Below are 13,896 nucleotides of genomic sequence, written 5' to 3'. Positions count from 1 at the left end.
ACTCCCGTATGTAATAATCATAGTCCTTCGCACTGATTATTTTTCACTATGCTTAATTCCTTAGAAATTTGCTTTTAAATGGTCTATAAACGCGACTTTTGTGCCCTGTTTTACAAAAGCTCCCTACAGTGGGGGGGGGGGGGGATCCCCCTTTCCAGACCGCCCCCCCCCCCCCCCTCGCTCGCTTCGCTCCCGCGCCGAGGATCTCACATCGTCACATAAATGTGCCCCCGTTGAGATTTTGCCCGCCCCCCCCCCCAAAAAAAAAACAAAACAAAAAAACAAAAAAAAAAACAGAAGTGTTCCGGCGCGCTTGTTGGTAGAAGCTTAAAGGACAAGTTCACCTTCATAGACATGTGGGTTCAGTGAATGCAGCACTATTAGTAGAACACATCAGTAAGAGTTTGAGGAAAATCGGACAATCCGTTCAAAAGTTATGAATTTTTGAAGTTTGTACTCAGTCACAGCTGGATGAGAAGACTACTATAGATTGTGATGCCACATGAGTACAACGATATAAAGAAAGAATAAAGAAAATTCAACATATTTCCATTTTTCTTGCATAACAAAAAAAAAAAAACACTCGACTTCTCTCTTTCAGAAGGCAGGGGGAATGATATTACCCTAAACATACGTCAGTAACAAGTCGAAGAAATGTGCACTTTATTCAAAAAGTAAAGTTTTTTGAAATACTCTTTTCATTTTCCTTATATTGTTGTACGCATGTGACATCACACACTGTAGTAGTCTTCTCATCCAGCAGGGACTGCACAGATACTTTAAAAATTCATAACTTTTTTAACGTATTGTCCGATTTTCCCCAAACTTTCACTAATGTGTTCTTCTAATATTGTTGCCTTCACTTAATCCACATGTATATGAAGGTGGACTTGTCCTTTAAATCTCCTATTGAGAGATGCTTAGTTTGTGTTTTATGTTTATATTGTGGTTTCAGATATGGTTTTATGGTCCCATGTTTTCAAACTAAAAATGCACGTAAGCTATAGCGCCGTGTAACATGGCATCCTCTAGACACATATTCAAACCACACACACAAGCGTGCATGCATACTATCAACAAGTCACACACAACGAGTACAGTACAAAATACAGCACTCATAACGGTAGACGGAATTTTCTATTGGTGGATAGAATTGTTTGAAGTACACCTCGCAACTTTCACTTTCGAAGTACTCAAGTAATAAAATATGTAACAATAAGGGGAAAGTAGGTGGATTGTAAAGGATAACTTATCCACGATATTCTGTAGTACTGTTAGCACGCGAATAACAGCAAACGAAGGCCATCAAACGTAATTCTGTGGAAGATGGCTGACTTCATGCGTGTCTGTCGACATATTTATTTTTTCTGCGTCAGTTTGTATGCTTTTCGCTATATCTGAGGACATCGTTTTCCCTAAAGGTATACAGTGTATGGATGCATGTAAGTTAACACTATTATTGTGCGGTCTGGCGTAAGTAGCCTATATTGTATTTCTTTTTGCCCGTTCTTCTCGCTTTCACAATGTGCCGGGTAATACTTTCTACCAGGCAGACGGCGAAACTAAGTTTGACTAACTTTGTAATCCATACCATTATCAATATGTTGGTTTGTTATATATGTTTGTTTGTTACATAGTGTTGAACACCTATCAGGAAATGAAAACTGTATGATTTTTTAAAATTTTTTTCTCAAGAGTTTTATATATATATATATATATATATATATATATATATGTTTGTATAAGTAGGCCTAATAAAGATATGAGTGAATACGGGAAGTGGGAAGTAAGGTGAGAATAAGGAACTAGAGGAGTATACAAAGTAATCAATATGGCTTGGGAGAGGAGGGGGTGGGGGTAATTATTTATTCGACATAAAACTTCAATCAATGGATATTGAAATTCAAAAGAGGTAGAATGAATGTGAACATAAAGGTTTTGTTAATGACACAATAAATAGAATTTGTACTTAAAGTGATGGAATTCAGTAAAAAAAAAGATGATGAGGTGTAATATTTGTGATAATGCTGACACAAGATTACACACTTATGTTTGCGAAATAATCCATCACAGTGTAATTACTATGAATTTGATGCAAAATTATTGTATATTTTATGTGTTATTTGTTTCCATTGATGAAGTATGAGGTATATAAAAAACAAAAGAATTATAAGTGACAATTTAGCAGATGCTTTCAATGAATTATCTAATGAAGAGTGTAATACAAATGATGATCTAGGTATTCATATTGGCAATAATATGACACCCTATTTGAAATAACCTATTGATGATGTATATCACATACATGTTTTGAATTTTCTGAAATAGATTCTGAATATGTTAAAAAGAATTGAAAAGTATAGATTGCAGTAAGTCTATAGGAATTCTAGGTATGCATCCAAGATTACTAAAATTAGCAACTGACCACATTTGTGAACAACTGTTTGTCTTATTCCACAAATCTCCCTCCATAGCAACGAAACCATCTGATTTCAAAACTGCGAAAATTTTCCCTATTTACAATGGTGTAAAACTGATTTGAATAGTTACATACCAATATCGCTATTACCTGTTATAACCAAGATATAAAAAAAAAAGCTATCCGTAATCAATTGTATATGTATTCCATAGAGCACTCATTGTTAAATCAGGTCCAATCTGGCTTCAGAAAATTTCATTCAAATTCGACAACATTATGTGATATCAACGAATATCTATTACAGAATCGATACACTGGTTTCTGCACTGGAAGTTTATTTTTGGATTTACGAAAAGCCTTTGACCTCTTTCCACATGATTTATTCACTCGAGCGACACAGGAATATAGGAACTACAGTTATTCCCAAATTATTCAAGCAATAGACAACAAAATGTTTCTACAGATAGAGTTCTCAGTGAATATCTAACGGTGAAATCAGGAGTACCCCACGGTTTTACGCTGGCAGGGGTCCATTGTTGTTTTGCATGTTTTTATTATAAATGACCTGTGTAATATACATATGGCATTGAATGTCAAATTGTCTCTTCATGCAGACGACACAGTAATATTTTGTAGAAATGATAATATGCAATTATTACAAGACGAAATGTAATTATAGTTCGATAAGACTTGCCAGTGGATGAAAGTAAACAAGGTGACATTAAATGTATATAAGACTAAAGCAATGTCATTTGGTTCGAGAAAGAAATCGCAAAAAAAAAAATAGTAAAATAGTATCATAAAGATACATGACATGTAATTACGTGTAGATATCATTTTCGCCACATGAGTACTTATCAGGGTGTTATGAAATAATACAAGTCAACATGCATTTGTATTTCACAGCAGGTCCCTTTAAGTCTTACAGTTTCGATTTGCTGAGATCAAATTAGATTACGATCGATAATGACACTGACATTTTGACCGAGGTGTTTACACTGATAGATTACCTCGAGTTATGCGTTGCCAACACATACGTTTAAATTGCTAAAGGATCTTCATCTTGCTCGTGAATTCAAGATCACGTAGTTACATCACAGATTTCCAAGATCTGCCCGATGTTGGATGTTTATAATCTTGTTGTCTCTTTTCAGTGTATGTCTGTGAATGTTCTTAGTCATCCAGGTAAATTAGATCATGAACTACATCAGTAAATCATTATCTAGTCAACTGGGATTACTTGTATTTTGATCACTCGGCCTGACGTGAAACGTCGCTACTCTAAAATACAAGTAAATCCAGTTGACTTATATTTTACTGATATACAGTACATGTAGTTCATGGTCTCTTTTCAATGCACGAATTTTGCCATCATTGGACCATGCCGTGGTGATCGAGTCGCTTTCTAGAAGCAGCGCGAATGAACAAGTCAATTCAACTTTATTCAATTTTCCATGAAATAAACAGGGAAAATTATATACAATGCATTAAACAAACATATTTGTAATAATTTCAAAAACGTAAATTCACAAAGTACATGTGATCATGAGTAACAATATAATGACATTTTTAAGGTATATACATATTATGCATACTACAAGGATGGGAATGGAAATGGAGGGTCCCACTAAAAAGCAAAGCTTGTACGATATGGGACCCTCAGAACTGCCTAGACGATGTCAGGTCTTCGCGAATATAATATTTTATATCGGAATTCTCTTCAGCTACCTTCTGGCGGCTTACGTTTTTTGACGAATCTATTGTACCGGTCGAACTTTACAATCAGTGGTCGCTGTTGATCAGCTCTTTCCGTCCGAAGTATTTCAGGTTGGATGCGGTGTGTAATTCTGTCGATCTAGATCGCCTTGGTCCTGCACGTTAAAACCAAGGTCGAGCTTGGAGTCGAGGAGATCTACCACTCTGATCTCATCAAATCATTGTTGATTTCATTTATCTGAAGACTGCTCTTCACCAAACATTTCATGGTATTTGCGTGCAAATATCCAGTTTTGGGGAGCTTATGGTGACGTCACCATTCACGTAGATTACTCCATAGGCTCTTCATCAATCTCTCAGTATTCCATTCTCCTTGCCCTGAGAAACGGTTGTCGTTGTAGTCAGGTCATCATCGGGCTTGGTCTTCATCCGATGATATCCGTTTACTTCGAAGTGCTTTATAAAACAAATATTGAATGGTCTACGTCATGCAAAGGAACGATATTTTTTATCTGGTAAAATCCTATATGGTTGTTCTCGTGAATATTTACTTGTATACCACTTTTTTTTTTTGAAGATACGTATATCAATCTGTACAACTTCAGTAAGTTGTGTGTTGTATATTTAGTATGTTATTGTCTAATTTTGTCAATATGTTTTGGTGATAATGTGTGTGAAATGGATAAAAGTTATTAGTAAAACGCACAGGGAACATTGGTATGTTATATGCGTTATAAAAGCTCAATCATCATTATATCGCAGTGAAATGCATTGCGACATGGTTAGAGGAGAAATGGAAGTATAGGTATTGTTCCCTTTAGGCATTCTTATCGCCCCATCCCTCGTCTGGCAGGTGATAGAGTGAATTCGTAGAAAATTTTCATCCAAGAATTTTATCGAATGATATTATATATATATCCTCTCATCAAATAGTAGTCGCGACTTATTGAACCGATACTGGAATTTCGAGTCGCGCCATGTCCATCATGAACAGCTTCGTCAACGACTTTTCCTTTGAAACTTGTTTAACTCAAGAGCTAAAAACAAATGTGCAGCTCGACTAATATCATATCATTGAAGCAAATATGAAGAAAGAAGATAAACAATGCAGTTGACAATTTTAGAGGAATGAACTCATTTGAGAGGGATCGAAGCATCCCTGTATGTTAACCCCCATCTCTTTTTTTTTTTTATTGTTGTTGTTACAGCTCTCCCTCTAGCCATAACTGGCACCGTCTTTGGTGTACTGGCACTCTTGTGTTGCGCCATTCAAGTGGTCATCATGGCCAAATTCTTCCAGAAGTTATCGATGCTCATGAAGTCCCAACGCAGGTATGCTTACCACAGTTTGTTTGTTTTTTCCTCCCTAAGAGATGTTTGTTCACAATGCATTATTGTTATTTCGACATCAAACACAATGATCAGGAGATGAGAAGCGTAGCACATCACATTGCACTAGAGATCCAACGTATTATCATATTCATTTAGTGCAACAATTCACTTCGAGAATACGAGGAGGCATGATGTCTTACCTTCAACTGCCTTTATATCACATATAAAAAGAAATGTCTGATCGGAGCCCCTTTGAAAGTGACTTCCTCATGATTATGTTCATGGCATTCTAACAGAAGGTTCTAGCATATCGCTGTTTAATTCGATCCTCTGCGTATAATTTTTGTTTTGGTCTGTAGTGCCCCTTTCATTCACCTTCTACTGCCAGAGAGTGTTGTTGTTGTTTTTTTTTGTCACCGTAACAATTCCATATTTCACAATATGATTTGTTGTTAGTGTTGCACAAACTAGTACATATTGGTATCAGTGCGAGGATATTCGAGCAGTCCTTGTATAGGTATAACGCAACGAGTTTCGTTTTGTATCCTGTGTGTGTGTGTGTGTGTGTTCTGACATCGCGTCATAAAATTGGAAAAACCATTAGACGTCATTTAGAATCGAAATTGTAAGTGTCTCTTCCCTTCCTCTCCCCAGATTCACTTTTGGGAAGACGACGAAGAAAGAACATGATGAGGAAGGTAATGAAAAAAAAAAGAAAGTATATTCTTGTATATTATATATACACTCAGCTAAAAAAAAAATACACATTTTCGAGTTCAGAATTTTCATAGAGGATTTTGATGAAAACCAATGTATTATATACCATATTAAAGGTAATTCAATTGGCTATCAACTTTAAGCAGTAGTGAACACATAGTTTTGCTCCTCTAAGGCACAAAAGTAAGAATTGTAAAGATTGACATATTATCTTTCATTTGCAAATGCCCTTCAAGATAACAATGATAACGAAAGACCAGTTTAACACAATGAGAGACATTAAAGGTCCAGTTTACCTTTGGGAGCAGTGATTTAAAGAATGTTCAAGATATCACATTTGATGCATATGTGTAGGTCTGTTGTATCACAAAACATCGTATCATATAAAATTTTCACAATAAAGCCTAAAATATAAGGAGATATCAGCATTTTTCTCACTAAACCATAACTGTAGACGGTTTAGTCTGGTACCATTCTTATTATAACTATTGTACACATTTTGTGTATTTAACAATACTTAACATTGATTGTACGGATTCAAATTTTCACAGCGGTTGTTTCTATCCCAAACTCACATTTTAGAAATATTTTGAAGCACTGATGCTGGTTTTTTGTTTCATCTGCAAAATGTAAATTATACCTTTAATGAAATAGCAAAAATAATTTTTCTTTCTCTTTATCTCTTTATAACCTAAAACAAAAGCAAAGAGTTAAACTTAAGAGGGGAAATAAAAATTTTTCTGTCAACTCAAACTTGAAAATGACATAGGGAGTAAGGAAACAAAGATGATTAAAATAACAAGATATCTTTATTTCATTCATTCAATTTAGTAAGTTAAGAATTCATGAGACAGATTCAAGAACCAAACATAATTTACAAATTTTCTAATTTGAGAAATCAATTCAAAATTCTGCCATTTTTCATATTTCTTCTTCTCTTATTTCGTTTCAATTTGGATTGCAAAACATTCTTTGAGAAAAATTGTTTTCTTTCTTTTTTTTTTGCTGTATATATATATATATATATATATGTATGTGTGTGTGTGTGCGTATCATATATCTTTACATATAAGGCTGTTAATCAGGAAGATTATTGATCTCCTATTCTTGGTCTTTAGGTTCATGAATTCACCAATCACGAGTTCAAATGCAAATGATTGCATTTTTAAATGAATGTATATAATCATGTAAGAAAACGGAGATATCAATCAAAAGTAAAAAGAGACTATTTATATCATCAGTAAGAATTGATAAACACTTCAAAATACGAGGACGGTACAAGGTTGTAGTGTGTGACCGCGATAGACGATTATAGTTGCTTTAATCGACACTGTGTATCGTTTTACAAATTCTATCCATCTGAATTATTTCCGGTTGGTTCTTTTCCATTTATACCTCTTGACAGATCAGGTATCGGTTATATCTCTTCAAAAAGACGTGGCTTCACCTACGGTCAACATACCCACATTGTCAGGGGATTACTCCTTCAGCCTACGCTCCTCTTTCGAGCCAACCAGCAGTTCCTCGGACGATACACCCGTGGTTGATCCTGATCTCCCGTCCCCGTCTGTGGCGGCACTACGTGAAACCTTGGCGCTGCCGCTCAAAATTGCCTTCCAAAAATCCCACACATTGGACTGGCATATGAGCAGCCCCGAACGCGAGCAATCGACGGCCATGGACGATCTAGACAAGCGGCCAAGAGCCCAAACGGGTTCGATGTTGAACCGAGGTAAACAACGCACTCAATCCGAGGCTAGTACGCCAGGCTCAAGAGACTCACCGTGTCGCGATCCACTGGCCTATGTCGTCACTGAAATCGTTGACGTCGGTGACACGAATAGACGACCAAGTGTTCGCCTTCGGGGAAGTCGTCCAAGGAAGCAATTGACTGAGGCTCTCCAGCGACAAGTCAGCCATCCAGACCCGTTTTATTTCAGCCTCGAAGTGAAAGCCGAGTCAAATAGTCCTAGCACTCCTGATAGTGTTCCCACACCTAGTCCAACGAAGATCAAAAACTGTGCCAAGGGATGGCGCCAAGTTCTACCAATTGCGGTAAGCAAGGATGGTGTGGATTCTTCGCCATGCGACGAAAACAGAAATTTATTCACTGAGGCGAAGGGAAGACACAGCTCAGAATCAAGCGGAAGATATCCCCGAGGGGAGGGGCAACCAAAGGTTGCGCTGAAGCCACCTTCATCAAAGGTCCGGTCAGTGCTGTCCAAGACTTCTAGTGCTGGTTACCCAAGCCGCGAGGCGTGGTCGCCTAGGACCATGGCGCGACATCGCATGTTGCTACAGGAGGCTGCTTGCAACAACTCGCTGGGCAGGAAGCGAACTGGTTCCCTGCGGACACGCTGCCCAACGCCCCCAGAGCTTGCGACAAAACCCGATACACTAACTTTCGCTGAAGAAGGGGATTGTTACTCAAAGTTGATACGAGGGGCGCGCGGGAGGCGAAGGGCGTCATCTGCCGGTAACATAGACGATATTTCGACTCGAGGCGACGTGGCTTACAACCAGTTAGTCCTTGGATTATGATTGTCCTGTGGTAGCGACTGTTTAAACCACGGATACATCCAACCATTAGTACTGTCTAGCACGTCTGGAATTATAATAATATAATCAAATTATGTAATCATAACATCATCAAGCAAAGAGTGTCTGACATTAAACGATAGTCGCCTCGTTGGCCATCTTCATTTGCAACCTGAAATAGCCATTCTTCAATGAATGCAGCTACAATGATAATAACTGAAAATAAAATTTTCAGTATTTATAACTAATAGCATAAAAATAATGATACCAAATTGAACAGATAAGACAGGAAAAGAAAACTATGATGACATCTAGTTGACAATTGTTGATACGTGTGTTTGATAAAGTTGCTGCTATTGGCAACTTACCACGATGGCAGTAAAGACTGTGGCCCGTATTCTGCTAAAAACTTAGACCGAGTTTAAACCCACGCCTGGGTCTAAAAGTGGGTTTTGGGGGTTTAAACCTGGGTTTAAACCACCAGTTTAGACCCAGGTTTAAACCCAGGTTTAATTTGTATTCTACTCAGTCCAGCTGTGGTCTAAATCGGGTTTAAATTAAACCTACCCAGGAGGAGGTTTATTTCCAGTCTAACGATGACTGGTACGGGTACCAGCACACTGAGCGTGTGTTGTACAGATCAATGGCACGAAACGAGTGGCTGGCTGGATACAGCAGCTAGCTAGCCGGCCACACGCGTGTACACACGAGATACGTTTAGGAACCCTACTATTGTACTACTTGTACACTCAGAAGAGACTCGAGATCTAGAAATACTACTAGGGCCTACCTAGTACTACCTGTACTAATATAACGTTAGTCTAGACCTTACAATGAAAATAACCTGAAGACTAGACCAAGAACTCAATGTAGGGGGTCTACAGCCTGAGGTCGATCTAGGATTAGACTAGATCGATCGTTAGATCGTAGGACCTATTCGAATAGCTGGACTACAATTGTAACGTTAGGTCCTTTAGGACTAACGTTAGATCTAAGTTAGGTTAGTGTGGTAGGTAAAATCTACTTCTAATATCAAGACAGGGTTGATATAGGCCTATTTCTAAATTTTAGAATGGTTTCCATTTTTATTAACTGACAATCTTTCGGATGCTTAAGTGCACGCCTTAAGAGAAAAGCTTTTATTCAATTTCCTACCTCAAAGTCCTGGTTTGATCAATCGCCAATCCATTCCGAATTCACGATTCGATCGACATAAACAGCCATGTCCCATCCAGCGCACACAGCAACCGTGCCGCCGGCCGGCGCGGCGCGATGGCTCTGCTGGTATCAAAACTGAGCAAAGCTAGCTAGCCAGGAATAACAGCGCTAACGCTTACCATGTATCCTGTGATGTGCGCCGCACACGTACACAAACAAGGAGGTACAGTATACTAATGACAGTGCTTTACGAGTCGTCGCAAGCAAAAATACTGCATGCCCTTATTCGACATAAATACCGTAAAAACTATTCACAATCCAAGAAAGTCACACTCATGTGGCTGATACACTTCCAATAATAAATCTAAGTGGATTTATGGAGCGAAAAATACTCAGAGGGAGAGTTTCTTCTTCCACAGAGGGCACCATGGTGGCTTGACCCAAGACTATTTCGGGTTTAATTTAAACCCGAAATAGTCTTGGGTTTAACTAAACCTCGCTAGCAGAATACAAAATTAAACCTCGGGTCTAGCTAAACCATAGGCGAGTCTAAAATGGGTTTAAACCTTGGTCTACAGTAGAATACGGGCCCCTATGTCTACTTTATATCTATCACAGATCACTAGCATTACCTCCACATTATGAAGAAAATAACAGCATGCTTTTTATCTGCGACGCCAACTCTAAAGAGGACGCAACGCTTTTAGGCTTAAAAAGGTTTTCTGCACACGTTGGAGTCAAGCCGAGTCATACAACCAGTTGCACGAGTCGACATCGCTCACTATGCGATCAGACTGCACAGTTTGGCTCATGACTGCACTGGTGTCAATATACAAATAATGCACAGGACAGAGTAAATCGGTGAGAATTAGATGGAACTGTCTAAACCCACGAGCGCTGCGAGTGGGTATAAGACTGTTTCCAAAGTTTATCGAGAGCGTCCGATTCTCACTGATCCAACAAATAGGCCTGTCCATCATTCGTTCTATAAAATGGGCCCGTAAATTCATGAAATTCAACCTTTTTCCCATCATGCGTCCGGTACATCTACAATACTATACAAGGCTTGAGCCATGCGTTCGGATTTTACGGGACGCATGGCTCAGTGTGGATCAGTAAAAATCAATGCGTGATAATTGACCGATCAGACTGCAGAGATTCTAAAGCTCATTTTACAATACATATTATACTGTAGCGTGATTGGCTGAAAGTCGACTGGCTCTGCGACCCAGTCGCAGGAAACTGACATAGCTGGTGACGTCACACTCCCGGTCTTAAGGTGGTACGACCAGTAAATCGTGGCAAAGTCGTATAGTGGGCGGTGGCCTTTAACGTTCGCGTCGCAGATTTAAAGCTCGCTATATGTTTAATCGAAGACGGACAGTCGTAACAGGGAGGTGAGACATCTCCCTGGTCTTAGTCAACTGTGTGGAATTTCACAATCATCAAGACAACACCAAGAACAACGTTGTACTCCGGCAAGTGAAACGTCTCCCACACCGATCTTAAACCTTTCATCGTGCATATGATTTATTTACTGATGTTGGAGGAAGAAAACATCCTCAGATTATATGTGCACATCAGAAGGAAACATCCGACTTAAGAGATTTCAGGAAAACTTGGGGTGTTACGTGATGTACCTTAAACTTCTGTAATCCAGTAGACGAAAAACAAAAAAGACATCCCAACGGATAATTAAGTATTTCGCCAAGAAGAGAAGATTTATATATATATATATATATATATATATATATATATATATATGAGAGGAAAGGCATACCCTTGTGTGCCATACGTCCAAAAAGAGAAAAAAAAAAAGAGGAAGAGAGAAATATGGGCTTAAAGTAGAGGTAAGATAAGGCACACCTTGGACATTTCTGCTACTTTAGCCTACGCTGTTTTGCCTTTGAATAAAGGTACTATACAGAGGAAACGTTATTTCGTTGCATATTGATTATCTAAATGAAATGAAATGAAATGAAATTAAATAAAATGAAATGAAATGAAATGAAATGAAATGAAATGAATGAAATGAAGGAAAATTCTACAATCTTATCTTATTGTATATTTGTATGCATTTACTTAGTGTACATAATAACAACGCTTTTGTAAATATGTGAATAGATGAAATAATTATGACTGAATAGTACATTACAATAGAGTACATCATGTGTTGTTTTTTCTCTGTTACATGGGTTTTCAGAACCCTTGAACACTCTTTATGGAAACGAATTTGTATTAGATTGCTTTCTATGTGATTGAATACTTTTTATCAAATGTGAATAAATGGTGTTACATACAATTGTCTATTGTAAAAGTGGATTACGACTATTTTACTATCTTTTTTTAACTATACGGAGGTGTTTGCCCCCCCCCCCCCCCATTGGTGCATTTAAAACAAGGGAGAAATTCGTCACTTCAATACTAGATATGTATTGAGGTTTCAGTGATACATTGTAAATGGTGGAAAGCCCGGAATAAAATGGGATCATTATAGTCCCTGTATACTTCCTTGACCCTCTCGAAGTGGTGCCATGTTGAATGCGAACGACGACAACTCTGGAAAGTTCCAAACTCTTTCCACCTTCCATGAAAGAGTTACACATTTATCTTTCATCACTAGATATTCAAATTAAGAAGCGCTAAATACTCGTACAAATTTGTACCTTGTTTACTTTTCAAAAAGATGTTATGACATCAGATGACATTGAATTGTCATTCAAAGGAACGTGGCACTTTTGTATAATTAATCATCTGCAAAGTGAGTTTTCTCATCGTTTTCATCGACAAGCGATTTGGTTTAAAGTCCAATCCATTATAAGACCTAATAGATGGACATGTTCATGATTTATTAGGCATCAAAGATAATACATTAAGACACATAATATGCAAGACCTTAAGAACACGAGAACGAGAACATAACTTGACACAATGCGCTCTTTCAAGGCGTCTGCAATCGCGTTTATTTCATATGCCTTTATTTTCTCAGATGTTTGAACGAATGGGCACTGTAAAATGCAAACAACAAACCATGTGCACGTATTTACAATAAAACATTCACAATATAAAACATATATAACAACAGCTGTCTAAAAGCGCATTTATACGTATGGAATGATCCACACATCTGAAATACTTGGTCTGCAAGAACTTACAGTTTTGCATGACAAATCATACCAAATCATACCTTCATTCTCTGACGCATACTTTTTGAGTATGATTAACTTACTTTATGAATGGAGAAATGTGGAGTCAAATAATCAATCAGATAACCAATATTAGATCTCGCGTGAACCCATTCAGTTGAAATACCTCGTGATTAACATGTCATTTTGTGAAAAAAAAAAACACTTTTGTGTAAGGTATTATTCATCAATCGTGGGACAAATAAAGTTTTCTTACCAAATGTATAATTTTCACGTAAACGAAAGGATATTCAACAAAGTTTGAGTGACTTTCGAGTGATCAAGAAGTGTCTGGAAACGAAGTCTCTCGTTACCATTGCTTGTATCCAAGCTTCACAAAAAAGTCACAAACTTTAAAGAAAAGCGAAGAAGATTACACTTGCCAATGGCAAAAAGAGAATTTTCAGGAAAGGAGAATTATCTGGCGATTCAAGGAGAGCAGGAAAATAATTACACGCATGTACGTTATCTCTTCGTATAAAGTGAACATCTCTTTCCCTGTGCTAAATGAAAAATGACAAAACTGCAACAGGGGGAAAATATCTCGTACTCCGCAATTCGAGGTACTCTGTAACCATGGTAACAAACTTTCCAGAAGTCTGCATCTATAAAGAAGGCGGAGTACACGGTCAGGTACTGTCCCGGGGGTACTGCGCAGATGAATATTAACAACTTCTCTCGCACTCACCAAGTACGTGAAGGAACGCATCATAAAACAGAGTAGGTTAGGACAAGTCGACAATGAAGCCAGCCTTCCATCAACGTTTCTGACAACATGAGTATTATTTTGTAGTAATCGCGAAAAAAAAAAATCATAACTGCCAGCCCCAT

At 37.9% G+C, this 13,896-nt stretch overlaps 1 pseudogene; it reads left to right on the top strand.

The window, feature by feature from the left end:
- The first annotated feature begins 1,436 nt into the window (after window positions 1–1,436).
- Window positions 1,437–8,725, top strand: LOC140237441 (uncharacterized; annotated as a pseudogene).
- The last annotated feature ends 5,171 nt before the right edge of the window (window positions 8,726–13,896 follow it).

This window comes from Diadema setosum, chromosome 14 (assembly GCF_964275005.1).
Source record: "Diadema setosum chromosome 14, eeDiaSeto1, whole genome shotgun sequence".
Classification (NCBI taxonomy): domain Eukaryota; kingdom Metazoa; phylum Echinodermata; class Echinoidea; order Diadematoida; family Diadematidae; genus Diadema; species Diadema setosum.
Note: the sequence above shows the minus strand (reverse complement) of the source record. Positions and strands in the feature narration are given on the sequence as shown.